Below are 12,261 nucleotides of genomic sequence, written 5' to 3'. Positions count from 1 at the left end.
TTTTAAAATAATAAGTTGGCTCAATCCTCATTTTGTTTGTGGTTTCCTTCCTTTAAAAATGTGTCAACCACTAAGAAATCGCTTCAAGATCTCCTTCCTGTAGTCCAACTGGGCTTTTCTTTCAGGACGGGAAAGCAAAGTAGCATTATGCAACACTGAATCAACAAAAACCATGAAAAAGTAAAATGCTAAATATGGATTTAACCTATGGGGACACTACAAAGAACCCTAAAGCTCTTGGCCTCAAAAAAAAAAAAAAAAAGAAAAAATATAATCCTGCTTCCGAAAAAACACTTGCTAGCCTGCAATGCATGTTGAACATTACAATACAGTGGACTTTGTCCACATGTGGCAGCCTCTTTGCCAAAATGTTCATAGCAGAACAAAACATTTCTACAAAACAGTAGTAGTGCAGTTATTCCCTGAATATTTCCTGCAGGTAACATTACAGCATTGCAATGCTACCAATTCTAAATCACACTCACCATGTCCTGGAAAATGTAAACTTTTCTTTGCGTAACGCTAGTAAAAGTGGTGAGCACTTACAGAACACCTTTAACAACATGTAGGCCTGTTTGACATTTGTTTTGCAAGACCAAAAGAAGAAAGCAAGTCCACTGAAGCTAGGCTTACAATGTACACTTTATGCACAAATCTTTGGTCACAGACTATCATTAGACATGACGATCCATCTGATCTAAACATTTAGCTTGTTTTTGGTATAGGCCTAATTATCCATAAATATACCAAAACATAATTTGGTGTGCACTGTGCACAATCCATTTGGTTCAGTCCTTGAGGACGCGTTTCCTTTTAACAGACCAAGCTGAGCAACCTTTGACCAAATATTAGCTTTTCAGAAAAAAAAGTGAGTTTGCATGCTGGGCAAACTATACCAGTGACAAAGAGATCATTTTATTTCTAATCAGCTCACCAGATGTTGTTTAAGGTTCAGTTAAAAAGGTCAAAGTAAAGCAAAGCAGCATTTAAGTGAAGAAGATATCACATGCAGGTTGACATAATTCCCAATACAAAAAAAGGAGGGCAAAAGTGTATAAGTTGATAACATAATGCAAAAATATCTTCTTCTTGATTTGACAGTAGTGACATATTTATTAAAAAAAAAAAAGCCTGGCACATAAACCATATGTCTGGAATATCGTTATGTCTGACAATTCCTCAAAAGGGTCATAGTTTGGTTATAATACCTTTACAGCTACTTCACATACATTTCACTAATGTTGAGTAACATTAGCTGCATGGAAAATTCCCAAAATAGAAAGGTCCCCATAATTGTATATTTCAACAGAAAAAAAAAAGCAGTTGAAGCAACAACATCCAAGCCTCAGCATCTCTTCTTGTTATAAAAAATGAAGTGCTGACTTCTCACACTGCTTATTCATCTGTTGAATAAATGCAACTATTTCATCCAATCTGCACGTTTTCAACAGACAGATATGTGCATTAATGGTCTGGATAAGCAGAAAGGTATATATTCAAAGCATTGTAAACATTCTCTTACAACTCAGACCATTATACTGACGTACCTTGCTAATATTTAGATACACTGTCAAAAAACAAATCAGACAGCTACAGCTGATTCAGCTGCTGCTGAGTCCTCACTAATGGCGAAAAACCACTAATTGGCTAAGACCAAGCACTGACTCCAGTTTTGAGGTCTTTACACTGGCTTCCTGTCCCTCAAATAATTGATTTCAAAATACTTCTGTTGGTTTATAAAAGCACTAAAACGGGTTGGGGCCAAAATACATTTCTGACCTGCTGCTACACAATGAACCCCCCAGACCTCTCAGGTGGTCTGGGACAGGTCTGCTTGTTGTCCCCAGAGTCAGAACTAAACAGGGGGAAGCAGCGTTTAGTTTTTACGCTCCACATATCTGGAACAAACTCCCAGAAAACTGCAGGTCTGCCGCAACTCTCAGTTCTTTTAAATCAAGGCTGAAGACCTATCTTTTTAATGTTGCTTTAAATAATTGTTTATTACTTATACCGCAATGTACATTGTGTTCTCGTATTTTATCTGTTTTTATATTTTTAATTGTTTTGAACTGCTCTTTAATGTTTTATGTAAAGCCAGGGCTCCAGACTGCGACCAAAATTTGAGAGTGTGCGACTGAATTTTACATCCAGTCGCACATGTGCGACCAGTAAATGTGCCCCCTTTTTTTACACGTTAAACGTCGAAATTTCGGTACCTGAGAGCGCGTAAGCACAAGCTGATCTGTCCTCTCTGAAAATTGACAGAGAGCAGAGCTCTGACACAAACACACACACACACGCATAGCTGCGGACAGTGCAAACTATGTCGGCTCTGCAGTTTTGTTGAAGTCACAGTGAGTCACGGAGATGCCGATAAAGTGGTTTCAAGTTTGGTTACAGTTTTTCAAAACTTCACCCAGACAGCGTTTGCTGCGATATGATAGTAATGGCGAGGCGAAAGCGGTCGCGGTGCTGTTGACGTTACACTTCCTCTGAGACAAGCAGGCACAACAGTGGTTTCTGTGCCCTGGGGACTGACTGACAGGCTGAGGTTGTAAGGCAAGACAACTTTATTTCTACAGCACCTTTCAGCAACAAGGCAATTCAAAGTGCTTTACATGAAACATTAAAGAGCAATTAAAAACGGTCATGAAAATAAAACAGGCTAAAAAAGAATATACAAATACAAGAATAAAAGTTAGTGAGTAAGAAATGAATAATTATTCAATTTAATAGGTTGTAGAGATGGGTTTGGGCGGAGAGAGGGAGGTTTTTTTTTATTTTTGTTTAATTTCTTTAGAGTGTAACATATTCTAATAAAACAACATAATGTTCTAAGTACATAGGATAAATAGGTTTGACAATAATTTTTACAACTAAAATAATTCCAGGTATCGGTACCGATATTGGTTCAGTAGTAGCCTAAACAATGCATGTTTAATTTTAAGTTGAATTCATTGTAATTGTAGAATAGAGCTGGTGTGTGTGTGTGTGTGTGTGTGTGTGTGTGTGTATATATATATATATATATATATATATATAGTTTTTCATGACAGCGATGGTGCTGTCGGTTAACCTTCTATGTTGCATCTTCAAAAGTGACACAATTTCTGCATCTATTATCAATGTATTTATTAGTAACACAGTGGAAATAAGTATATATGTGAATATTTGGTTAGCATGTTGATTTACGGTGTGTGCCCCTAATTTTCAGTTGGGGGCCACTGTGCTCCTAGTGAAAAAAGTTAGTCTGGAGCCCTGAAAGCACTTTGACTTGCCCTGTTGCTGAAATGTGCTATACAATCAAGCTGCCTCGCCTAGCTTGAAGTACTGCGTGCATGCCGCGTAGAACTGCCTGCACAGCTGACACCCCGGTGTTTCTGAACCACAAACACCCGTGTAACATTTGGATTAAAACTCACACAGACCGGGTAAATGCACACTTCTTACATATATACGCAACTGTTAATAGTATGACAAAATAAATGCCGTATTTCTACGGACAAATAATGAAAACCGGAGAATAAACGAGCACCCTACGTAGAACCACATAGCAGCCATTTTGGGTGTTTTTACTAACGTTATCTAGCTAGCTAGTTAACGTTAGCTACCAAGAGGAAAGCATATCAACACGTCCGTTACATTGAATGACCACTTGTGCCATTTTCGAGTGCATAACACATTCATAAATACCTTTCACAATGAATCGAAGTGTGCCTTTGTTGTTACCAGAAAGTCTTGATTCCTTTTCAGACCGTAGTCATTACTGTCTGTGGTTCCGCCATCAGGAAACAACATATTCTTCTACTGTCGGTTTAATGGCGGTTGGCAACTAACTGTAATGGTGCATTACCGCCACCAGCTGGACTGGGGTGAGGTACTGGAGTCTAACCTTCCCAAGTATGATTCAAAAAATAAATAAAATAAAACAAAACAAAACAAACAAAACCAAAAAGAAAACTGAATTATTTGAATTAGTCCTGTATTCCTCAGGAAGCTAAATACATATTTAAAACATATTTCATCTGAGCTTCTTTGTAGAATGTCCTCTATGTTTAACCTTAACTGTTTTCCTTGCAATTGTGAGATTAATCTTTGTCTTTCTTTCTGATATTTAGGACAGTGTAGAATAACATGCTCTATAGACTCTGGACTACCACAGAATACACAGCTGCCATCAGCATGCTTCTTCATTATTAACAAAGTATTATTTAATCTTGTGTGTCCATACCTCATTCTTGAAAATACATCCTCCTCCTCCTCCTTGCTTCTGTTCATATTTCTGCTCGTTCCCATTTTATTGTGAATATTATAGAACTGCCATTTACCCTTAACTTTGTTTTTAACATAGACAGTAGCCTATATAAGAATGGACCAGCAAGATCCCGTGTCTCTGGACGGAGACCAGTGAAGGATATTAGAAGCTCTTTTCCGGTGATTGCTGAGCGTTACTGAGCAGCCTCCAACTGAGCTTGAAGACGTAGATGTGACATGAGCAACCTGTCTGAAAGTTGGAAGTCATTATTTGACATTATTTATTGAAGAGGAATAACCCCTTGAGATGAACCATCTCGATTTCGAGGGGTTCCTCGAGTCCAGATACAGAAATTAACATTGACCTTACAGCGGCAGTCAAACAGAAGAAAGAAAAAAAAAAAAAAAAAAAAAACTTACTTTAGATCATAGTAAGTGCAAAAATATATAAGACATAACTCATGCAAACAAGACATTCACTCATACAAGACTCTCCAAAGGTTGCTCACTCTTCCCTCAACAAAGTAAACACATGAAATATATATGTACCGAAACACACATCTAGACACCAGTAAACACGTATGCACACATAAATTTAAGAGATTAATGCACCATGCTTAAAATAGGTTTCATTTAGTCCAGTTTAAGGGTATCAACTCTATCAGTGGTAACCACTGTAGAGCAATAGTGAAGTAGTGGCCACCAATAATGCTCCAGCATCTGTCCTGACCTGTGCACTCAAATTAAAAGCAATTGCATGTATTTTGAAGATGTTGAGCTAGGACATTTTTAAACATCGGAAAGGAAGTCAAAGAGCGAATTGAAATTGGAAGGTTATTCCACTCATAAGGTGCTTTATATTGAAATGCATATCTTCCTATTTCTTTGTTGATTTGAGGAATGAGAAAATAGATTTGGTTATTGTGTCGCAAGTTATAAGATGAGCTGAATAAGATTAGATATTGTTTTAAATAAGAAGGATAGTCCATATAAATGCATTTAAAAATAAATTGTAACCAATGAAAACGCCTTCTATCTGGTAGGGTCAGCCAGGACAGTTGATGGTACATTTCACAATGATGCGTTCTGTAGGAGCAGCGGAGAATAAATCTACACAGGCTATTGTAGGCAGTGTTAAGAGACTGAAGGCAGGAGGCTGTAGTATTTTGGTATACGATATTGGCATAATCCAAAATTGGCAGTAAAAGTTGAGAAACAATTCTTTTTCTAACAGGAAAATTAAAACAGTTAATTGATTGGTATAAAATTCTAAGTGAGCAGTTGAGCTTATTAGTTATATTATGTACATGAGTGCTAAAAGAAAGATCAGAGTCAAGCCAAAGGCCAAGATACTTGACCTGCCTAGTAGGATTTATGGGAGTTTGATCAAGAAATGTAATTTTTAGTGAATTTTCAAATGAAAGATTCGGCTTTTTTTGAAAAAGTATTGAATATGATTTATTAAGTAGAAGTTTGTTGGCCAATAGCCACCGCTGGAAGGAATCAAAAGCATTTTGTAATGTAGTGCTGATGTTATAAATATTAGGTTTGGAACAATAAATGACCGTGTCATCAGCATAAAGTTGGATATTGCATTCAGTGCAGCTACGCGGAAGATCATTGATAAATATCGAAAAAAGTAAAGGCCCGAGAGAGGAACCTTGAGGAATTCCTCTGTCAATACCATTGAAATTAGAGATGCTGCCCCCAAAGGACACACACTGACGACGATTGTGTAAATAAGAACTGAAGTCTTCTGGTAGTTGTGCCAAGTCATTCCCAATCTTGCAGAGACGGAGAGCGTAGGTATATGTAAGGAGATAACATAGACACAGGCTAATTATTGCTAACTAAAATGCTAGTTAACATTAGTAATTAAACTTAAACAGCTAATGTGAGTCGAAACTGCCTGCAAGCTTCTCCTGACTATATGGTAATTTCTCTACTGTGCGACAGTAAGTTGCGTGGTTATGACATAATCGTTAGCCTATTTTTACAAAAACGTCTGCTACGGAGCCATAACGTGAGATACAAGGTAATGGAGCCTTTTATATGTGTTTCTTTAGAAATAAACAATAGACAAATAGAGTCTTTAAATGCTTCAGATGTAAAGTTATTCTCTGTCAATGAAATGCTAACGGAAGGTGATGGCTTGGTAGCATCAAAATGGCGCCATAGGAGCTACGCGTTCTGGGGAGAGGCTTACCCCCTTGGTTTTTAACCATCAACATATTCTTAACATTCTTCTTTTAGTTTTATGACGGGTTGCAACCGGTTGCAACAGTTACTTGTAAGGTGCATACCACCACCTATTGTACCGGAGTATAGGCTAGTAAGAGATATTGTCCCTGAATTGTCCCTTTACATGATAAGATGAAATAATAATAATCATAATTAAATGTGTTTATTTATGTATTGTTTATTTAGCAGGGACATTGCACAATGCATGTGTTGTAGCCTACTAGATATAGCTATATATAGCTAAACCTAGCTAAACGTTAATTTTTATCTCTATTATAGCTGTGGTAGGCCATTTATTTTTGGTTTAGGAATTCCATAATGATCTTGCAGCATATTGTAATTAAATTGGTCTGAGAGAAAACTAGACTTTTGGCTTATGTAATCTAGCTGTGACACTCATTTCTTGTTACATGCAGTTTAAAAAAACGATAATATTCAGGTCAAGGCAATACCCCGATTTCTCTAACGCCATGGAAACTCTTTACCCCGGTTAAAATCATAAATGAGTATCCTCATAACCCGGTTAACAGACCTTTAATACCCCTTTCACACCGATGGCTCAACCAGGGTAATACCCAGGTCAACTATGTATTTCAATGTGAATTGCGCACAACCTGGGTCGCTAACAGCTGGGGCGGGACAAATTATGTGATTGGTTGCAAATGACAGTGCGGCAGTCGTCACAGGTCCCCGCACACAAAAAACATGAATGTACATATATAGCGCTTTTCTAGTCTTAACGACCATTTAAAGCGCTTTTACATAGTACAGGAACCATTCACACACATTCAGACGCTGCCGTACAAGGTGCCACCTGCTCATCAGATAAACATTCACACACATTTACACTTCAGTGTCTTGCCCAAAGACACTGCGACATGGGACTGCAGGGATCAAACCACCAACCTTCCGATTGGCAGGCGACCGCTCCACCACTGAGCCACAGCGCTGGGTTTTCACCATAGACTGTATAAAACTAAGATTTTCCCAGGCAGCTTCAACAACAGCGGGGCGGTTCAATTCATTTCCCAACAGTGCGTTGGCAGTGGAGCGCTAGCAGAGTTTTACAGGCAAAACTGCATGTAAAAACCCAGCATTAGAACGTAAATGTATGAAAATAAGTTTTGTTTTATTCTCTCGGCACCGCTGCTCTTACTCCCTCTCTCTGACACCCGTCTCCAGCCTGCAGTTTAGTGCAGTTTTTAAAAAAAATTAATCTTGGAGCCAACAGCAAAGCACAACTTTACTTTTAAAGAAATCAAACAAAGAGAAATGTTCTCCCCTCGTCTTAAAATGGTCAAAAATTGATACTAGAGTAACGTATACTTCCTTTCCAGCTGCTGCAATAAATATGAAGAGGAGGAGAATCACTCTGCGCAAAATCATCTGAGGAGTGTTTGATGGTTATTTATTTGTGCTTTAGAAAGTGATCACTGCGAAACAATCATAAAATAAAACATCAACAAAATATTAGTTCTGCTGGTATACAAATGGACTGGAGTATGTGATGTTAGCTGATCACTGAATATGACGGTATCCCCGTCCAAAGGAGCTCATGTTCGAAAAATTGCGAAACAGTCTCCCACTGCTGCTGGTGTGTTAACGGTGATTCAAGCACTCCATTTCAGATTTGACAACCAAAAACGAAAAATGGAGGATTTTCATACGAAGATGATCTAAATCACAACATTGAATTCAACGCAGAGGGGGTGAAGGAATGTAAGGAGAAGATTTCTGTTTTGGAAACTCAAGTGTCCACCCGATGGATAAAAGTTGACGACCTTAAAGAGTGGTCAAGAGAACAGGACCGGTATAAACGAAATTAAATTTAAGGATTAAAGGTATGAAGGAGAAGTTGAATGAGAACATCAGGCAGGACGTGATACGACTCAGGGAAGTTGCCCCGGAATGGGCCCAGAAGGTAGATGAGTATGTGGACACTAAACATCAGCACAGAGATAGCATAATGGAAAATGACCAAGAAGTTGCAGGTTTGCAAAACTGCAGGAATCCGCTTCATTGAGGATCTGACCAGGGATGAAAAGCTGGAGAAGGAAAGACTTTGGCCACAGATTCAACAAGCAAGAAATGCTGGCGAAAAGGCATATTTCCATGGATCTTTTGGTTTCATAAATGGTTGCCGCATTTATGCTGAAGAGTGGTTAAAGTTAGTTGGTCAGGGTCAGAGACATAGAAAGACTTACGTGACTGAAAAGACAAGTTTAAGGTGGGGTAATGTTCCCTTTTTTGTTCTCACTCTTTCTACTTCTAAAGCAAAGCTGAGAAAGCTTTTACAAATCTTTACAATTTATTGTTGTTGATGAGTTTTATAACAGCAGTTTGTTACTATGTCGATGTTAAAAATGCGTTTAACTTTTATTTCACTGAACACAAGGGGTCTCAGAGACAATGGGAAGAGGAATGCTATTTTTTTTATTTTGTGAAGGGCACAAAGCCCACTGCACTTTTTTTTTTATACAAGAAACACACTCGTGTGACGCTGATCCCACCTTCTGGTCAAACCAGTAGGGGAAAAAAACTTGTTCAGTCACGGATCTAATTGTTCTGGCGGGCCAGCCATATATTTTTATTACGGAGCCCCGGAAGGGTCACGGCGAGATTTTTTGAGGGGGCCACTTTTGCATTACTTGCAATATTTTGTGTTACCTCACAATACTTTTCTTCTTCTATTCCTTTTGAGCTATGTGTGTAATTCCACTTAGCTGCCCAGCACAACACTGCGGAGCCCTGGAAGGTTTTTTTGAGGGGACTACTTTTGCGCTACCTCGCAATATGTTTTGCGTTCCCTTGCAATAAATTCAGCGTTACCTCGCACTATTTTGCATTCCCTCGCAATGTTTTGCTTTCCCTCGCAATAAGTTTTGCGTTTATTAAATGTATGAAAGGATAATGTGCGATGTCAGAGGTTTCGCATAATGTGGCCATGAACAAACACTGAATTGTCAAAGAATCTGCAGCTCCCCTCTACTTTACGGAGCTTTATAGAGAATCTGGTCTTTTCATGCTGGCACTTTAGCCTATTATAAGTCTCTCTGACTGGCTTTGGTATCTGACATCAATAATTATAACTTTGAATGCATTTTAGCATCCCACAGTGAGACATTGGATACATGGATATATTGGACTAAGCGCAGCATGCGGGGGGGCCTGGTTGGATATATAGCCTACAGTCCATCAACAAATACGGTCTTAGCAGTGCTACAAAGAGAGAACGTTAGTTCCGGGACGGAGACGTGAAAATATAGCCTGCACTTGTGGTTACAATCAGTGACTCGTAAAATACGGACGCTTGGTCAGGTGCCTTTGTCGTTGTTATTGACGCAGAACGGGTTGATGGCTACAACCCTTTCAGTCACCTATGTTTATTTTCTACCTGTAATAGCCTATATTCCTACGGAGCCCCTAAGGGGACATGAGCAAAAAGAAAATCTAAAGTTTAGTTTCATGTGCTCACACGAAACGTTCATGTGCCAACGTGAAACTTTCATGTGCGCACATGAAAGTTTCACGTGAGCACGTGAAACTAAACTTTAGATTTGTTTGAAACCCATTTCGCGCTGTTATGAACAGTGCCAGTGCCACAGTCAGCAGGCAGCACTGCAGCAAAGAACTCCGGTTAGAAAGGATGGTAGCTAAAGATGAGTTGGAAACGTTCCTTACAAGTCGAAATATACCAGACAATATGATAATTAAACATAAAGATGATAAGGTAAGTTATCTCGCTGTGAATTCATTGTATGTTATTGTTCAATGTTAACTTTAGACTATTGCCAATACTTCGTCTACTGTTTAATTTAGTTAGTTAGTTAGTGTTTGCAATACTAACTAGCATACTTTTGCTAGCTCTCCCTGGTAACGTTAAGTTAATGTTAGCCTGTGTGCTGACTTCATTTTTTGAATCTTTTTGCCTTTTCCCATGCATTTTTCAGATCGACGTGAATGTCATAGCTTTAATGGCGGATGAAGAGCTGTGTCAATATATCAATAGATATGGAGACCGACTTGCTCTTCGAGCATTTTGTCGGCAAAGAACTTTGACGAACAACAGTGAGACAGTGAAGTCAGCTCTGATGCACAGGGTTCGAGAAAAAATTGAAGGAAGAACCTCCGCCAACAGCGACACAGCTGTAAGTGGACCTATCGGCAATAGATATGCAGTGAAAGACACACAGTGGGTCGAAATGGAAGTGAAGAAAGGTCGAGTATCACCAGGTCCGAACAAAAGGTGGAGGTGGAACACGGCACCTGTCAGAAAACGGTAACTGTGGGTGAGCTGCTAGAGATAGGCAAAGATTTATTCTTTCCAGATGGACACTCTGCCAAAGGACCTATTGGGAAGTTCATTTTTGACATTCGTGATTTCAGTCAGAAGTCACTACCTCTTGATTGCACCGTAGACCAAGCTGCAAATGCTGCGCATTTACACGTGCTCCCAGTATAAAGACAACCCAATCATTCTCTCGGATGCATCCTCAGACTTTGAGCCCAACGATGAGAGGCCAGTGAAGGTAGGCACATTTCTCTTCAACCACATTCTGTTTAAAAGCACATTGTTGTGGCAAGCATTAAACACAAAATGGATGAATTGGAATTGAATGGAAACTTGATTTATGTCTGTGTACTGGGTATGTCTGTTTATGCATTAGATAACTACATGTAGGCAGTGTATGCAAAGCTGTCTGGCCATCCACCCATCCATCTATCCACTACTGTAAATGCCAACTCACAATGAGGTTAGAAAGATAGTGCCATGGTTGTACAAGCCCATTATTTGCTGATTTGCTGATTTCTGCAGAACAAAACCAGGAGACGTCATCACAAGAGGACTGAAACTACAAAAGAGGATCACCCAGAGAAATCTTCTGATTCAGACGTGGCACCTACTGACTCAGTGCAAGAAACTCATGAAAGAGTAAGCTCCAGTAGATATTAGCCTACTACATTTTTACTGACCCAATCTGAGATATGTTGTGCTGCCCCAATTCTGTGTCAGAAATGGAAGTTTTTTCCCCCATAAAGACATATTATGTTATGGTAGACATGAAAGCTTAAATCAGATCATGCGTTAAGTAAGCTTAGGTAATAATTCTGTGTTTGTTCTGGTTTTTCTTTGTTTCACAATAGATATTGTGTAGACAAAGTTACACTTTTAACTGTTCTGTGAAAAAAGTGAATCTTAAAAAGGAGTTAAAACATGAGATAGCTATTGACAATCAATGTTTGTTGTTGGGTTGTTGTAATGGATGTAAGAAATTTAACACTTTTACTTATTTGTTATTAAGCATCATTGTAGAATCAATAATAGGCTTCATGATGACAACAGCCGAGTGAGCTTTTCAAGGAGGTGGTAACTCATCAACACTGCCATAAATACAAATGTCAGTGTTGTCAGCACGCCGTGGAATTATGAGGCTCCGTCTGTGTTCAGTGTAGTTTTGGAGATACTGAGCATTAATAGTTTTCACATCTCGCACACAGCAACTGTAATGCATCCTGTTTAATTTGCATATTTAAGATGCAGAGGGAAACAACAAAGTAGCTCATTTGTAATCAGAAGGTCAAATGGTATCTTGTTTTTCCAAAGTGATATTGTCAAATGTAATGACAAACAAATGAGACAAATGGAGAGTTCACAATAAACAGCTTTAGTGAGGGTGAACATTTGATCATCACAGATAAATATATAGACACTGTATTTTAAAAGTGTGAAAACATCTAGTGCTAAAACGATAAGTCGATTAATTG

The 12,261-nt window shown here is 38.7% G+C and overlaps 1 protein-coding gene across 7 annotated transcripts in view; it reads right to left on the bottom strand.

The window, feature by feature from the left end:
• The window catches only part of LOC116034674 (zinc finger protein 638-like), a 33,979-nt gene extending 30,156 nt beyond the window's left edge, over positions 1-3,823 (bottom strand). For all 7 annotated transcript variants that reach the window (XM_036000508.1, XM_036000511.1, XM_036000512.1 and 4 more), the window contains exon 1: positions 3,694-3,823. The gene's annotated coding sequence lies outside the window, so the exon portion shown is untranslated. The remainder of the gene's footprint in view (positions 1-3,693) is intronic.
• Between the last annotated feature and the right edge of the window lie 8,438 nt (positions 3,824-12,261).

The sequence above is a fragment of the Sander lucioperca genome, chromosome 4 (assembly GCF_008315115.2).
Source record: "Sander lucioperca isolate FBNREF2018 chromosome 4, SLUC_FBN_1.2, whole genome shotgun sequence".
NCBI lineage: Eukaryota > Metazoa > Chordata > Actinopteri > Perciformes > Percidae > Sander > Sander lucioperca.
The sequence above is the reverse complement of the archived record's forward strand: the minus strand, read 5'-3'. Positions and strand labels throughout refer to the sequence as shown.